This window comes from Bubalus kerabau, chromosome 3 (assembly GCF_029407905.1).
Source record: "Bubalus kerabau isolate K-KA32 ecotype Philippines breed swamp buffalo chromosome 3, PCC_UOA_SB_1v2, whole genome shotgun sequence".
Lineage (NCBI taxonomy): Eukaryota > Metazoa > Chordata > Mammalia > Artiodactyla > Bovidae > Bubalus > Bubalus kerabau.
The window spans coordinates 60,009,251-60,025,595 of NC_073626.1; the positions used below are offsets into that span (position 1 = coordinate 60,009,251).

The following is a 16,345-nucleotide window of genomic DNA, read 5'->3' on the forward strand; positions in this document are numbered from 1 at the left end:
CTATACCTCAGTGTCTCTTTTGCTATCTCGTACACAGGGTTATTGTTACCATCTTTCTAAATTCCATATATATGCGTTAGTATACTGCATTGGTGTTTTTCTTTCTGGCTTACTTCACTCTGTATAATAGGCTCCAGTTTCATCCACCTCATTAGAACTGATTCAAATGTATTCTTTTTAATGGCTGAGTAGTACTCCATTGTGTATATGTACCACAGCTTTCTTATCCATTCATCTGCTGATGGACATCTAGGTTGCTTCCATGTCCTGGCTATTATAAACAGTGCTGCGATGAACATTGGGGTACATGTGTCTCTGTCCCTTCTGGTTTCCTCAGTGTGTATGCCCAGCAGTGGGATTGCTGGATCATAAGGCAGTTCTATTTCCAGTTTTTTAAGGAATCTCCACACTGTTCTCCATAGTGGCTGTACTAGTTTGCATTCCCACCAACAGTGCAAGAGGGTTCCCTTTTCTCCACACCCTCTCCAGCATTTATTGCTTGTAGACTTTTGGATCGCAGCCATTCTGGCTGGTGTGAAATGGTACCTCATAGTGGTTTTGATTTGCATTTCTCTGATAATGAGTGATGTTGAGCATCTTTTCATGTGTTTGTTAGCCATCTGTATGTCTTCTTTGGAGAAATGTCTATTTAGTTCTTTGGCCCATTTTTTGATTGGGTCATTTGTTTTTCTGGAGTTGAGCTGTAGGAGTTGCTTGTATATTCTCTAGATTAGTTGTTTGTCAGTTGCTTCATTTGCTATTATCTTCTCCCATTCTGAAGGCTGTCTTTTCACCTTGCTAATAGTTTCCTTTGAACCACATCTTTTCTTTCAGTGACAAATTAAATTCTGACCCTGTGGGCAAGCTCAGAGCTGGAGCTTGCAGGAGAGCAGTCTGAAGAACCTTAAAAGCTTTTTGAGTTTCTGGAGACCAAACCAGTTTGTCAGTTTGGGCCTGCTGAGTTTTAGCTATAAGTTTGTATAAAGGCCGGGCAAGTTCCCCATAACCCGGAATCCAAATGTGACAGTAACCTGTAATTCCCCCAAAGCCTCTCAATTGTCTTAAAGTCATAGGCAGGGGATGATTTAGTATAGGTTTAATTCTCTCAGGGCCTATGGCCCTAGTCTCTTCTGGTATGATTAGGCCCAGATGTCTAACGGATTGTTGACAAAGCTGAGCCTTTTCTCTTGATGCCTTGTAACCACAGCCTGCCAGAAAGTTTAAGAAATCTTCTGAGGCTCGTGAACAAGCTTCCTCTGTCTCAGCACAGAGCAAAATATCATCTACATATTGTAACACCACCACTTCAGAGCTGTTAAAGTTTTGTAGATCCTGTGACAAACGTTGTCCAAATAAGTGAGGACTGTCATGAAATCCCTGGGGCAAAACTGTCTAGGTTAACTGAGAAGCTGACTGGGTAGGGTCTTCAAAGGCAAATAGAAATTGACTTTCTTCCGCCAAAGGCACTGAATAGAAGGCATCTTTTAAATCAATTACTGAGAAATATTTGGCCCGTTCAGGAATTTCAGACAATAGAGTATAAGGATTAGGCACCACGGGGTGTAAAGGAACTACAGCCTCATTTATTATTCGTGAATCTTGAACTAGTCTCCATTTACCATTTGATTTCTTTATACCCAAAATAGGAGTGTTGCAAGGACTGTTATAGGGAATTAATAGTCCCTGCTCCTTTAAATTTTCGATGATGGGTTTTAATCCTTCCTTAACCTCAGGTTTCAGTGGATACTGCTTCTTATGTGGAAATATGTGCGGGTCTTTGAGCTTAACAACTACAGGAATAGCATTTTGTGCTCGACCCACAGATTTTCCATCAGCCCATACTCTAGGATTTACATTTTGTTCAACTAAAGGGAGAGAAAGGGAGGGCTCCATATTCATGAAAACAGAGGCATGAACCTTGCTCAGTATGCTGCTAAGTCGCTTCAGTCCTGTCCGACTCTGTGCAACCCCATAGACGGCAGCCCACCAGGCTCCCCCGTCCCTGGGATTCTCCAGGCAAGAACACTGGAGTGGGTTGCCATTTCCTTCTCCAATGCATGAAAGTGAAAAGTGAAAGTGAAGTCGCTCAGTCGTGTCCGACTCTAGCGACCCCACGGACTACAGCCCACCAGGCTCCTCCGTCCACGGGATTTTCCAGGCAAAAGTACTGGAGTGGGGTGCCATTGCCTTGCTCAGTATATCCCTTCCCAAAAGGGGTGAGGGAGATTCTGGCACGATCAGAAACTCGTGTGAAAACAGCACAGAATCCCAGTTGCAAGATAAAGAATAACTGAAATAATACCTTTTGGCTCATCCAGACAGTCCCATTATGGAAGCGGATTGGGAAGAAAGAGGGCCAGGGGCTTCAGCAAGCACAGAATAAGTTGCCCCAGTATCTAAAAGGAAATCGACGGATTGGCCCCCCACAATTATTAATACCCGGGGTTCCTCAGGTGTAATTAGGACGGGAGCTTGTGTGGAGACCCCCGGAAACCTTCAGTCTTGATTGTCTTGAGAGTCCGACCCTGGAGACCTATGCCTCTGGGGATAGTCTCTCTTCCAGTGTGGTCCTTTGCAGACCGGACATGGAGCAGGGGGTGGCTTAGATGCCTGAGGGCAATCCCGCTTGAGGTGCCCTTCCTTTCCACAATAATAGCAAGGCCATCCCTTTTCACCTGGGCCCCTCCGGGCATTTTTCTCAGGCTGTTTAAGAACGTTTTTCATAGCCATGGCGAAGGCTTCTGCCTTTTCCTTTGTCTTTTTTTTTTGCCTTTCTTTCTTTTCCTCATATTCCCTACCATAATAGACTGTCTGAGCCAGTTGTAACAGAGTATCTAAAGACTGATTTGGTCCATACGCCCATTTTAATAGCTTACCGCGGATATCTGGAGCCGACTGAGTGAGAAATCTATCCTTTAAGATCATTTTTCGCTCCTCACTTTCAGGATCAATCTCAGTGAATCTGCGAAGGGCTTCTCTCAGTCTGTCTAGGAGTTTACCAGGAGCTTCTTTCTCCTCCTGTTCTGTCTGCCAATATGCCATAGTTTAAAGGCTTAGAACGCGCCTGCCTAAGTCCTTCAAGATTACTCAGCCATTAAAAAGAATACATTTTAATCAGTTCTAATGAGGTGGATGAAACTGGAGCCTATTATACAGAGTGAAGTAAGCCAGAAAGAAAAACACTAATACAGTATGCTAACGCATATATATGGAATTTAGAAACATGGTAACAATAACCCTGTATACGAGACAGCAAAAGAGACACTGATGTATAGAACAGTCTTATGGACTCTGTGGGAGAGGGAGAGGGTGGGATGATTTGGGAGAATGGCATTGAAACATGATAATATCATATACGAAACGAGTCGCCAGTCCAGGTTCAATGCACGATACTGGATGCTTGGGGCTGGTGCACCTCTGGGTGGGACAACCCAGAGGGATGGTATGGGGAGGGAGGAGGGGGGAGGGTTCAGGATGGGGAATACAGGTATACCTGTGGTGGATTAATTTTGATATATGGCAAAACCAATACAATATTGTAAAGTTAAAAAATAAAATTAAAAAAAAAAAGAATACATCTAACAAAATGACTCTGATCCCATCTTCCTTTAGCTGTGTTGTAGTCGCAGTCTGGTACTATAGTTGGGACCGCCTGATTCCCAAGTGGGGAGGGCCGCTATCTCATTCTCCCTCTTCCCTACTGATTCATTACCAAGCCATTCATTTCCATAAGCAACCGCTTTTCCCAAAACTCGAGTCTTTGACTTGGGAGTCAACGTTTGTCCCAAGATATACATCACATCCTTCCAAGTGAGATCATAAAGCAGAGTAACACCTTTAAAAGCTCTAATATATTTTTCTGGGTCCTCTAAATAGTCTCCCAGATCCTTCTTGATTCTTTGTATTTCTTGATAAGAAAAAGGCTTATTAACTCTCACAGACTGATTATTTCTCCCGGTGGGTGTTTCATAAAAAGGCAACAGCTTGTGTGGTTGTTCCTCAGTCTCTCTGGCTGCTCTGCGCATATGATCCCAGGGATAGATTGGAGAAACCTGTTTTTCTTCTTTTTGTCTCCTGTCCTCCATCTCATCTCTTACTTCGATGGTCTGAGTTTCTACTGAAACCAGACTAGTCTGAGGTCATACTGAGACAGGAGTTGTTTGGACCTCTGCCGGGGTCCAGCCCCGGCTGATCCAGGGTATTTGAAGCGGGGATGGCCTCGGCGAGGATCAGGATACAATAGCTTCAATTAGATATTAATTAAAGATATAAAGAGTAATAGAATGAGGATAGCTCAGTAGGTAAATTCAGTGGAGAAAAGAGGCTGAGTAGCTTGGTTTACACGGGAGACCAATAAAACTTTAAGACAAGAAGTTTGCACCACTTACGGAGGCCGCAGGCGTCCTTCCGTTCTCCCAAAGGAGAGGAGACACTGAGGCCTCCCCCGTCAGATCTTAGAAGCCCAGGCATAATTAGTAAGCATGGCAGGTTCCGCGCTCCAGATGGAGACTCAGCCAGAGTGAGAGAGAGAGCGACATGGGGAGACCAGTATTTCGAGAAACTGATCCCAATTCTTTATTTTCCATGGTCTACTTTTATACACTGAGATGTTATGCAAAAGTCATGTGGGGTCAGCAGTCCTGACTTTTATCAAAGTCAGGTGCTGCATACAAATGTATATAGAGGTCTTAGGGGTGTTACATCATCTTCTGGCCAGGGGGCCTGCTGACAATTTATGACCCTCTCCTCGTGACAGCAGTCAGTCAACCAGGACACTTATTTCTCCAGGGGTGATTATTCTTAAAACAGACACCACCCAAATAAAGTTACATTCCTATAGGGTGAGGGTGTAGTGGGTTTTAATTAAGGAAAGAATTTACTTAGCCTAAGATCCAACATGATTAATATCAAAGGTTAATACTTATTTCTTCTATATATTCATTAATGTATGTAAGGGCAGGAGATGTGGAGACTTAGCAGCAAACATTGGCTCAACAAATGAAAAACCCTTCATCAATACAATTTCTAATCAGCCCACTATACCTATACTAATGGTTTTCTAACTTTTCTAAGGAACCTGTTTTTAGAAGGTTTAAAGCATCTCATGCCTCTCACGGTTGGGAGGCTGTGAGCAATCACATGTGGCCGGACAAGCTTGTCAGGCAGGCTAGAGAACCTTCAGAGGAGTTTGTAGGTTAAAACACTCTTGTCACGCCCAGGAGTTTTTATTAACTGGAGCTCTACGTTAACTCCTTCTCCGAAAGAGGTGGTGGGGGACAGCCCCCCGTAAAGTCAGAGGTGTAGGTGAGAGCACAAAGTAGTAAAGTAGGCAGGCTCTGGTTATGGGGGTAGATGCTCGAGGATTTCCAGGGGGACTCCTGAGGCTCGATCCCGCCTTTGCGTATGTCGAGCCTCCTTCCTCATGACCTTTGCCATGGGCGGAGTGCCTGACGCCGGCCCCCAACAGACCTCCACGTGGGCAGTTTGAATCTCAGTTTGGATTTCCACTGAGACCAAGGCAACCCTTCTGAGGTGGGTTCTCTGGCTTTCAGTTTGCTCAGCTTGGAGCCCCAGGTATGGGGGCAAAGTAGGAGGACAGGAGGGAGCTGAAGGTTTCATGCCCAAATCTATACCCTTAGAACATAAGTCTGGCATATTTTGCAGAGAGAAAAAAGGGCAACACATATGCTACTTCTACCCATTTCCTTTGTTCCTTACAGAACCGGTCTAATTGTAGAACAGTATTATACTTAAAAGACCCTCCAACTGGCCATCATTCGCCATCCTCCAATGGATACTGTGGCCATGCAGTATCACATAGGAAGACCAGGTGTGTCTTCTTTAAGCCCTGGGGATCAAATCTATCCCAGTTTTTCAGGATACAGTTCAAAGGAGTGAGGCTGGAATTGTTAGCTCCCATCTGTAAGAGAGAAAAAAAGTGACCAGGGCCATTTTTCTACCAGAGGCGTCCCTCCCTGCTCTAGATGGGGGTGTAGACAGACTTTACACCAAAAGCTTTTCCTTCCTGGTCGGACTTAGTCTGTCCATTACTGATGCAGTCACCGTTTATTCGTCCCTCCTGGTTCAACCACTGAGATGGGGTGGGGATGTAGACTTGATAGCATCCCTACTTGACATCCAGCTCTTTACCCTTAACCTTGCTTGCCTCTGAAGCCACCCAGGGTGCAATCAGAGTAACCTTCCGGAATGCCTCCCAAGCTAAGACTGCTGAGGAAAACATTTGTCACCTGAGTGCCTGTGCACGACCCTGAGTATTTCCTGACCACAATAAGACCTACACAAACATAAAACGGAGATGTTCTTTCCAAGCATCACCACACCAGTATAAGAGCCTCCTCTGATCCACTAAGAGCCAGCGTTACCAAAGGAAAAATCCCATTGCAGTCCCAATCTGAATAACCTTTAACCTCAGAGATGTTCTTGGAGCTAGAGCTCCATCTAGCTTCCTAACTTTTGATTCCTAGCGAGGCTAGATGCTTTCTTGGCTACCAATCCAAGTTTGGGACCTAAGCCACAGTACACAGTAACCATATAGATCACAAGCCCCTTGAAAGTCTATGATCTGACAGATTAGGTTAGTACTTCTAATTCCCAAGGAGTTATGAAATGGTCAAAGAGACCGAAAAGTTTGACCGAGAAAGGAGAGTTCAGTCCACATGCTTTGCCCATTTCTGGTCGGTTCCTGAAGGAGACGTTGGGTGCCTCTTGGCATTGGAAGGTCAGTATTACACCCCCCCCAACAGGTTTCTGTCATAAGCCGTATGAGATCACCATGGAACCGCAGAGCAGAGCTCCTTACTAGCTTCACGCAGGGCATGTCATTCATTCACACAAGCACACCATAGAGTTAGTAAAGCACAGCAGAAAACGTGTTTGCTAAGAGAACAAAGAACTAGAGCTCCAAGCATCCTTACCTTGTCCTGAAGGATCCTGGATGAGCCCCAGAGATGAAAAGCTGTTGTTGAATCACATGAAAACACCAGGATTCTTGGCCCTCGGAGGAGAAGAATTCAATCTGGGGCCAGAGACGAGCCTTGATCACTCAGTGCTTTTGTGTAATAAAGTTTTATTAAAGTATAAAGGAGATAGAGAAAGCTTCTGACATAGGCATCAGAAGAGGGCAGAAAGAGTACCCACTTGCTAGTGTTAGCAATGAAGTTATATACTCTCCAATGAATCCAAAGAATGTCTGGAGGTTGTAAAGACCTCACCAGACCTACTCCCATAATTTACATTTTAAGGTAACAGAATTAGCCAGAAGGTTTAATCCAGAGACTGTCCTCAGGCAGGATACATTATTGTTATACAATCCTTGTAAAGACCAGGTCTACTCCCATACTGTACATTTTAGGATAACAGAATTAGCCAGAAAATCTAATCCAGAGGCTGTCCTTAATCCAGAGACTGTCCTCAGGCAGGATACATTATTGTTATATAATCCTAAGGAATGTAGAGAAGGAAAAAAAGTTTGTCCTTTCTTCCTCCTTGAGAATTCCAGACCCCTCTCTCCTTGGGGACACCTAGACTCCTTATCAACCTGCCTAGGAAATGACTCTCTCAGTATGACCTAAATCAAATCCCTTATGATTATACAGTGGAAGTGAGAAATAGATTTAAGGAACTAGATTTGATAGACAGAGTGCCTGATGAACTATGGACAGAGGTTCTTGACATTGTACAGGAGACAGGGATAAAGACCATCCCAAGAAAAAGAAATGCAAAAAAAGCAAAATGGCTGTCTGAGGAGGCCTTACAAATAGCTGTGAAAAGAAGAGAAGTGAAAAGCAAAGGCGACAGGAAAGATATACCCATTTGAATGCAGAGTTCCAAAGAATAGCAAGGAGAGATAAGAAAACCTTCCTCAATGATCAGTGCAAATAAACAGAAGAAAACAATAGAATGGGAAAGACTAGAGATCTCTTCAAGAAAATTAGAGATACCAAGGGAATATTTCATGCATAGATGGGCGCAATAAAGGACAGAAATGGTAGGGACCTAACAGAAGCAGAAGATATTAAGAAGAGGTGGCAAGAATACACAGAAAAACTACACACAAAAAAAGAGTTTCACGACCAAGATAATCATCATGGTGTGATCACAAACTAAAGCCAGACATCCTGGAATGTGAAGTCAAGTGGGCCTTAGGAAGCATCACTACGAACAAAGCTAGTGGAGGTAATGGAATTCCAGTCGAGCTATTTCAAATCCTGAAAGATGATGCTGTGAAAGTGCTGCACTCAATATGCCAACAAATTTGGAAAACTCAGCAGTGGCTGCAGGACTGGAAAAGGTCAATTTTCATTCCAATCCCAAAGAAAGGCAATGCCAAAGAATGCTCAAACTACCGCACAATTGCACTCATCTCACACGCTAGTAAAGTAATGCTCAAAATTCTCCAAGCCAGGCTTCAGCAATACATGAACCATGAACTTCCAGATGTTCAAGCTAGTTTTAGAAAAGCAGAGGAACCAGAGATCAAATTGCCAACATCCACTGGATCATCGAAAAAGCAAGAGAATTCCAGAAAAACATCTATTTCTGCTTTCTTGACTATGCCAAAGCCTTTGACTTGTGGATCACAATAAACTGTGGAGAATTCTGAAAGAGATGGGAATACCAGAGCACCTGATCTGCCTCTTCAGAAACCTGTATCCAGGAAGCAACAGTTAGAACTGGATGTGGAACAACAGACTGGTTCCAAATAGGAAAAGGAGTACATCAAGGCTGTATATTGTCACCCTGCTTATTTACCTTATATGCAGAGTACATCATGAGACAGGCTGGGCTGGAGGAAGCACAGGCTGGAATCAAGATTGCTGGGAGCAATATCAATAACCTCAGAGATGCAGATGACACCAGCCTTAGGGCAGAAAGTGAAGAAGAACTAAAGAGCCTCTTGATGAAAGTCAAAGAGAAGAGTGAAAAGTTGGCTTAAAGCTCAACATTTAGAAAACTAATATCATGGCATCCAGTCCCATTCCTCCATGGCAAATAGACACGGAAACAGTGGAAACGGTGGCTGACTATTTTTGGGGGGCTCCAAAATCACTGCAGATGATGATTGCAGCCATGAAATTGAAAGACGTTTACTCCTTGGAAGGAAAGTTATGACCAACCTAGACAGCATATTAAAAAGCAGAGACATTACTTTCTCAACAAAGGTGCATCTAGTCAAGGCTATGGTTTTCCCAGTGGTCATGTATGGATGTGAGAGTTGGACTATAAAGAAAGCTTAGTGCCAAAGAATTGATGCTTTTGAACTGTGTTGTTGGAGAAGACTCTTGAGAGTCCCTTGGGCTGCAAGGAGATCCAACCAGTCCATCCTAAAGGAGATCAGTCCTGGGTGTTCATTGGAAGGACTGATGTTGAAGCTGAAACTCCAATACTTTGGCCACCTTATGTGAACAGCTTACTCATTAGAAAAGGCCCTGATGCTGGGAAAGATTGAAGGCAGGAGCAGAAGGGGATGACAGAGGATGAGATGATTAGATGGTGTCACTGACTCAATGGACATGGGTTTGGGTGGACTCTGGGAGCTGGTGATGGACAGGGAGGCCTTGTGTGCTGCGGCTCATGGGGTCCCAAAGAGTTGGACACAACTGAGCGACTGAACTGAAGTGAACTGAATAGCAAGTCTAGAATAAACATACACAGTAGGATATAGGAGTTATATCATTGCTTTAGGGGGGAAAAGGAGTTGTTGGCCCCCTGAAGGATGTCCAGACAGTGGGAACAATTATTAGTGCAAGGTCTCATAAAGTATGAGTGAGGTAGAAACAATGGAAGAGCTTTTGTGGTGATACAACAGTTTCCCCCAGCTCTAGGGATTCCTCCTCTCTTTTGGTTCTGGCTGTAGCTCTCCACTCAGTTATTTCATTTCATTTTCTGTGTTCCTTCTCTTTCTGTTTCTCTTACTATTTAATTTGAACATTTTCTTCTATATGAATGGTTTTGCTCTCATTTATTATTATTTTTTTTAACTGTAATCCACTACAAATCCTTTTTGGAAATAAATGGTGTTCAAGGCACCTTTTCTTTCCTCATTTAGAGACTCTTTCAATGTGGGGGGTCATCTCTCAAGTGCATGTCTTTAAAAATGGGGAACTAAATTTGTGGTTGAACCCTTTACTGCTCAGGGAGAAGCTCTGGGTTTGAGTTCTCTTTAGTTGTAGGTTGCTCAGTGGGGGTAAGGTTGATGGCAAGGTTGTGCCCCAGCCTCTCCAACCCATTTTGATAAGATTTTCTTTTAATCTGCCTGATGCAGAGTTGTCATTCAGCCGTTAGGTTTTTAAAGAGGATAGGTGTTTTTTTTTTTGTTTTTAAGTTTTTAAAGAGGAAATTGTCCCATATGTAGTTGTAGCTTCAGTAACCCCATGGGAGGAGGTGAGTTCAGTATCTTCCTATATTATTAGCATCTAGAACTGGCCAGTCAAGTGAACCAAAGGGACCTACACAAAGACACATAATTGAAATATCAAAAATCAAAGACAAGGAGAAAATATTAAAAGAAGTAGGAGAAAAACAACTTGCTAGGTACAAGGGACCCCTCATAAGACTATTCGTAGATTTTTTAGCATGAACATTGTGATTCAGAGGGGTAGCATAATATTGATATATTCAAAGCACTGAAAGAAAAAAATTCCAACCAAGAAAACTATACATGATAAAGTTACTATTCAGAATTTAAGGAGAGAGAATTTTCCAGTGAACCAAAGCTAAATAAATTCATCACCACTCAGTTCAGTTGCTCATTCATGTCTGACTCTTTGTGATCCCATGGACTGTGGCACGTCAGGCTTCCCTGTCCACCTCCAACTCCCAGAGCTTATTCAAACTCATGCCAATCAAGTCGGTGATACCATCTAACCATCTCATCCTCTGTCGTCCTGTTCTCCTCCTGCCCCTAATCCCTCCCAGCATCAGAGTCTTTTCCAATGAGTCAACTCTTCGCAGCAGGTGGCCAAAGTATTGGAGTTTCAGCTTTAGCATCATTCCTTCCAAAGAACACCCAGGGCTGATCTCCTTTAGAATGGACTGGTTGTATCTCCTTGCAGTCCAAGGGACTCTCAAGAGTCTTCTCCAACACCACATTTCAAAAGCATTAATTCTTTGGTGCTCAGCCTTCTTTACGGTCCAACTCTCACGTCAACACATGACTACTGACAAACCACAGCTCTGACTATACAGACCTTTGTTGGTAATGCTCTGTTTTTTAATATGCTGTCTAGGTGTATCATAGCTTTTCTTCCAAGGAGCAAGCGTCTTTGAATTTCATGGTTGCAGTCACCATCTGCAGTGATTTTGGAGCCCAAGAAAATAAAGTCCATCACTGTTTCCATTGTTTCCCCATTTAATTGCCATAAAATAATGGGACTGGATGCCATTATCTTCATTTTTTGAAGACTGTGTTTCAAGCCAGCTGAGTTATTTCAAATGGATGGAATTCCAGCTGAGTAATCACCACTAAACTAGCCTTATAAGAAATGTTAAAAGGGACTTTTTAAGTAGAAATAAAGGGTGATAATTAGTAACAAGAACATATATTAAAGAGCAAATCTCACTGAAAAATATATACAGGAAAGAGGGTAAATTAAGTACTTATAAAGCTTATGAACTATAAAAGACAGAAGTGGTAAAACCATGATTACAATAATTAGTTAAGAGACATACAAGATAGAAAGATATAAAATGTGACTTTTAAAACATAAAATATGGAGGTGGAGGAACACTAAAAATGTGGAGCTTTAGAATGGGAACACATTTCAGTTGGTATCAACTTAAAATCGACTGTTACAGATATAAGTTGTTGTATGTAAGCTTTATGGTAACCACAAAGCAAAAACCTATAGTAAATGCATGCATACACATACACACACACACACACAGGAAAGAAAGGAATATAAGCATATCACTAAAAACAGTCATCAAACTACAAAGGAGAAGTAAGAGAAGAAGAAGGTAACAGAGAGAAACTACAACAGTTAGAAAACAATAAAAAAAATGGCAATAAGCACAGATCTATCAATAATTACTCTGAATGTAAATGGACTAAATTCTCCAATTAAAAGACATAAAGAGGATGAGTGAATAAAAAGACAAGACCCACTTACTGATATGCTGTCTACAAGAGGCACACTTCAGATATAAGCAAACAGGTAGACTAAAAGGGAATGGATGGAAAAAAGATATTCCATGCAATTGGAAACCAAAAGAAAGCTGGAGTAATGGCGCTTAAATCAGTTAAAACAGACTTTAAAACAAAGACTGTAATAAAAGACAAAGAAGAGCATTGCATAATGATAAAGGCAGTGATCCAGCAGGAGGATATAAAATTTGCAAATAATTATGCATTCAACATAGTGGTACCTAATCACATAAATAAAGCATATATTAAAAGATGTAACAGGAGAAACTGACAGTCATACAATAACAGTAGGGGACTTAAAACAGTCCACTTACACCAATGGATAGATCATCCAGACAGATGATTAAAAAGAAAACATTGACCTTAAACAACATGTTCAGTTCAGTTCAGTTCAGTCAGTCAGTCGTGCCCGACTCTTTGCGACCCCATGAATCACAGCACGCGCAGGCCTCCCTGTCCATCACCAACTGCCGGAGTTCACTCAAACTCACGTCCATCGAGTCGGTGATGCCATCCAGCCATCTCATCCTCTGTCGTCCCCTTCTCCTCCTGCCCCCAATCCCTCCCAGCATCAGAGTCTTTTCCAATGAGTCAACTCTTCGCAGCAGGTGGCCAAAGTATTGGAGTTTCAGCGTTAACATCATTCCTTCCAAAGAACACCCAGGGCTGATCTCCTTCAGAATGGACTGGTTGTATCTCCTTGCAGTCCAAGGGACTCTCAAGAGTCTTCTCCAACAACACAGTTCAAAAGCATCAGTTCTTCGGTGCTCAGCTTTCTTCACAGTTAGACCAGGTATTAATAAATATTTACAAAGTATTTCATCTAAAAGCAACAGAATACACATTCTTCTCAAGAGCACAAGACAGATCATATGTTAGGTCAGAAAATATGTCTTAAAAAATTTAAGAGGACTGAAATCATACCAAGCAAGTTTTCCAATCACAATAGTATGAGATGAAAAATTAATGGCACAAAGAAAACTGGAAAATTCACAGACATGTGGAAATTAAACAAGATTCTACTGAGTAACCAGTAACCAATGGGTCAATGAAAAAAATCAAAAGAGAAATGAAAAAACATCTTGATACAAATAGAAATGGAAACATACCATACTGAATTTTACGGGATGCAACAAAAGCAGTTCTAAGAGGGAAGTTCACAGTGATAAATGCCTACCTCAAGAAACTGGAAAAGTCTCAAATAAACAACCTAACTTTATGTCTCAAATAACTAGAAAAAGAACAAATGAAATACAAAATTAGTAAAAGGAAAAAAATTACAAAGATTAGCAAAGAAATTAATGAAATAGACACTAAAAATACAATAGAAAAAAATCAATAAAACTGAGTTAATTTTTGAAAAACTAAAACAACTGGCAAAACATTCTCTAGACTTACCAAGAAAAAAAGAGCCCAAATAAAATCAGAAATGGAAGAGATGTTATTATTGATACCAGAGAAATACAAAGAATTATAAGTGACTACTAGAGTTGCAAAGAAGAGCAAGGAGAGATAAGAAAGCCTTCCTCAGCGATCAATGCAAAGAAATAGAGGAAAACAACAGAATGGGAAAGACTAGAGATCTCTTCAAGAAAATGAGAGATACCAAGGGAATATTTCATGCAAAGATGGGCTCGATAAAGGACAGAAATGGTACGGACCTAAAAGAAGCAGAAGATATAAAGAAGAAGTGGCAAGAATACACAGAAGAACTGTACAAAAAAGATCTTCACCACCCAGATAATCACGATGGTGTGATCACTGACCTAGAGCCAGACATCCTGGAATGGGAAGTCGACTGGGCCTTAGAAAGCATCACTACGAACAAAGCTAGTGGATGTGATGGAATTCCAGTTGAGCTATTTCAAATCCTGAAAGATGATACTGTGAAAGTGCTTCACTCAATATGCCAGCAAATTTGGAAAACTCAGCAGTGGCCACAGGACAGGAAAAGGTCAGTTTTCATTCCAATCCCAAAGAAAGGCAATGCCAAAGAATGCTCAAACTACCACACAATTGCACTCATCTCACACACTAGTAAAGTAATGCTTAAAATTCTCCAAGCCAAGCTTCAGCGATATGTGAACTGTGAACTTCCAGATGTTCAAGCTGGATTTAGAAAAGGCAGAGGAACCAGAGATCAAATTGCCAACATTTGCTGGATCATCGAGAAAGCAAGAGAGTTCCAGAAAAGCATCTATTTCTGCTTTATTGACTATGCCAAAGCCTTTGACTGTGTGGATCACAACAAACTGTGGAAAATTCTGAAAGAGATGGGAATACCAGACCACCTGACCTGCCTCTTAAGAAACCTATATGCAGGTCAGGAAGCAACAGTTAGAACTGGACATGGAACAACAGACTGGTTCCAAATAGGAAAAGGAGTACGTCAAGGCCGTATATTGTCACCCTGCTTATTTAACTTCTATGCAGAGTACATCATGAGAAACGCTGGGCTGGAAGAAGCACAAGCTGGAATCAAGATTGCTGGGAGAAATATCAATAACCTCAAATATGCAGATGCCACCAGCCTTATAGCAGAAAGTGAAGAGGAACTAAAAAGTCTCTTGATGAATGTGAAAGAGGAGAGTGAAAAAGTTGGCTTAAAGCTCAACATTCAGAAAACGAAGATCATGGCATGTGGTCCCACCACTTCATGGGAAATAGATGGGGAAACAGTGGAAACAGTATCAGACTTTATTTTTCTGGGCTCAAAAATCACTGCAAATGGTGATTGCAGCCATGAATTTAAATGATACTTACTCCTTGGAAGGAAAGTATGAACAACCTAGATAACATATTGAAAAGCAGAGATATTACTTTGCCAACAAAGGTCCGTCTAGTCAAGGCTATGGTTTTTCCAGTGGTCATGTATGGATGTGAGGATTGGACTGTGAAGAAAGCTGAGCGCTGAAGAATTGATGCTTTTGAACTGTGGTGTTGGAGAAGACTCTTGAGAGTCCCTTGGACTGCAAGGAGATCCAACCAGTCCATCCTAAAGGAGACCAGTCCTGGGTGTTCATTGGAAGGACTGATGCTGAAGCTGAAACTCCAATACTTTGGCCACCTCATGCAAAGAGTTGACTCATTGGAAAAGACCCTGATGCTGGGAGGGATTGGGGGCAGGAGCAGAAAGGGATGACAGAGGATGAGCTGGCTAGATGGCATCACCGAGTCGATGGACATGAATTTAAGTGAACTCTGGGAGTTGGTGATGGACAGCGAGGCCTGGTGTGCTGTGATTCATGGGGTCGCAAAGAGTCGGACACAACTGAGCAACTGAACTGAACTGATGGATATTTATAAGGCAAGAAATCGGACAACCTAGAAGAAATGGATACATTCTCCAAAAGATATGGTCTCCAAAGTCTGAATCAGGAAAAAAATTGAATGTCTGAACAGACTGATTACCAGTAATGAAACTTAATCAGTTATCAAAAATTCCAAGAAATAAAAAAGTCCAGGAACAGAGAGCTTCGCAAATAAATTCTGGCAAAACATTTAAAGTAAGTTAATTTGGAACACTTCCAAATTCATTCTACAAGGCAAACATTACCGTCATACCAAAACCAGAAAGAGACCTTAAAAAATAGCAAATTATAGGCCAAATTCAACAATATAGTAAAATGATCATATACCATGATCAAGTGGAATTTATTCAACGAATGCAAGGATGGTTCAAAATTCACAAGTCTATCAACATTATACACCATATCAACAAGACAAAGGATAAAATTCAAACGATCATTTCAACTGATGCAGAAAAAGCTCTTGACAATATTTAACATCTTTTATGATAAAAAGTTGGTTTAAAACTCAACATTCAGAAAACTAAGATCATGAATCCGGTCCCATCACTTCATGGCAAATAGATGGGGAAACAGTGGAAACAGTGGCTGACTTTATTTTTGGGGGCTCCAAAATCACTGCAGATGGTGATTGCAGCCATGAAATTAAAAGACACTTACTCCTTCGAAGGAAAGTTATGACCAACCTACACAGCATATTAAAAAGCAGAGACATTACTTTGTCAACAAAAGTCCATCTAGTCAAGGCTATGGTTTTTCCAGTGGTCATGTATGGATGTTGGACTTTGAAGAAAGCTGAGCGCTGAAGAATTGATGCTTTTGAACTGTGTTGTTGGAGAAGACTCTCGAGAGTCCCTTGCACTGCAAGAGA

The 16,345-nt window shown here is 41.7% G+C and overlaps 1 long non-coding RNA gene across 1 annotated transcript; it reads right to left on the bottom strand.

The window, feature by feature from the left end:
• Window positions 1-4,595: 4,595 nt before the first annotated feature.
• Window positions 4,596-7,993, bottom strand: LOC129646159 (uncharacterized). Its single transcript, XR_008711730.1, has 3 exons — window positions 6,936-7,993; window positions 5,884-5,920; window positions 4,596-4,834 (listed from the first exon to the last, which is right to left on the bottom strand). It is a non-coding gene; the product is annotated as an uncharacterized LOC129646159 (long non-coding RNA).
• Window positions 7,994-16,345: the final 8,352 nt, after the last annotated feature.